The following is a 269-nucleotide window of genomic DNA, read 5'->3' on the forward strand; positions in this document are numbered from 1 at the left end:
TTTTTTGGTCGGGAGGAAATAGCCGGACTTCCGCCCTCCACTGGGGACGGTGGGCGGACTATGTCGGAGTCGAACCGACTAAAACCTCCTGTCGCTCAACAACCAACGTCCAAACCTCACATGAGACAGAACTCATGAAAAGGCAAGGGAGGAAAGTGAAGTGTTTAGTGCGGAGTACATCTCTCCCATCACCCTCCCCTTCGGGACGCCGGACTGGCGGTCGCGGCGCCAAGACCACCAGCCTTCTCGGTCAGTAGGCTATCCGAAGC

This window comes from Bombyx mandarina, chromosome 23 (genome assembly GCF_030267445.1).
Source record: "Bombyx mandarina strain Sakado chromosome 23, ASM3026744v2".
NCBI classification, from domain to species: domain Eukaryota; kingdom Metazoa; phylum Arthropoda; class Insecta; order Lepidoptera; family Bombycidae; genus Bombyx; species Bombyx mandarina.